The sequence below is a fragment of the Crocuta crocuta genome, unplaced genomic scaffold (genome assembly GCF_008692635.1).
Source record: "Crocuta crocuta isolate KB4526 unplaced genomic scaffold, BGI_CrCroc_1.0 scaffold1, whole genome shotgun sequence".
Lineage (NCBI taxonomy): Eukaryota > Metazoa > Chordata > Mammalia > Carnivora > Hyaenidae > Crocuta > Crocuta crocuta.
Window position 1 is genome coordinate 3263147 of NW_027527930.1, and position 939 is coordinate 3264085.

Consider the following 939-nt stretch of genomic DNA (forward strand, 5'->3'; position numbering starts at 1 on the left):
AGGAAGGAAGGAAGGAAGGAAGGAAGGAAGGAAGGAAGGAAGGAAGGAAAAGAAGGAAAAGATAAAAGATTGCTTTCTGTTCCCAAAGATATGGTAGGACAAGAGGGATGGGGCTTTTAAAAACTTTTTACTCCACACTTATATACTTGAATTTTCTTTTATAATTAGAATCACATGTTACATTATTATAAAAATGAAAAGAGCTCCAAGGTTAATGATGGGATTCCTAGGGTTATATTAAGGCATGAGGACCATATGTAATTTGGTTCTTTAGTTTCCAGATAGTCTGCAGTGTGGTTATTTTAATTTTGTAACGTAAAAAAATGAATACTCTGAAAGTGTTAATATTTCGGAGGCTAAGAGAAACTAACTGGTTCAATCTGTGGTTTAGGACCCGCCGCGACTCTCCACAAAGCCACAGATGTGTCCGCTGTGCCAGCAAGATGGCAGCCTCGCGAAGGTAACGATGGTGAGAACAGAACAGGTTCTCCACCAGGATATCCATTACACCACTGGCCCCTTTCATAATAGGGACTTTGCTGTGTAGAGTGCAGAGTGGGGAGAAAAGCAAAAGGAGCAAGCATTTATTGTGTACCGATTTTTTTTCAGTCATAGTAAGTCATGTCAGTAAGTCTCCATGAACATAAATATAAATAAAACAAATTTATACATAAATTAGAGTGCCTCCCATGTAGAATGTGCTATCTGTCTTCTGTGCTGGAGAGAGAGAAATGAACAGAGTGTAGACCAAGTCCCTGTTGTAAAGCTTATCTCCTCTGTGTCATCATTTTATAGATGAACCTTGCGCTCAGAGATGTGAAGTACATTTCTCAAAGTCTCTCAAGTCATAAGTGGCAAGGCCCAGCTGCATCCTGACTTTGGCCCCGAAGTCTGTACTCCTCCAGTACTCCATCCTGCTTACAAGAGATCAGACAGTTG

General features: G+C 40.4%; 1 long non-coding RNA gene across 1 annotated transcript in view; it reads left to right on the forward strand.

Annotated features, from left to right (window-relative positions):
• The first annotated feature begins 11 nt into the window (after nucleotides 1-11).
• LOC144220029 (uncharacterized) overlaps nucleotides 12-939 on the forward strand; it is a 3722-nt gene continuing 2794 nt past the window's right edge. The window contains exon 1 of the long non-coding RNA XR_013331597.1: nucleotides 12-460. This is a non-coding gene — a long non-coding RNA (uncharacterized LOC144220029). The remainder of the gene's footprint in view (nucleotides 461-939) is intronic.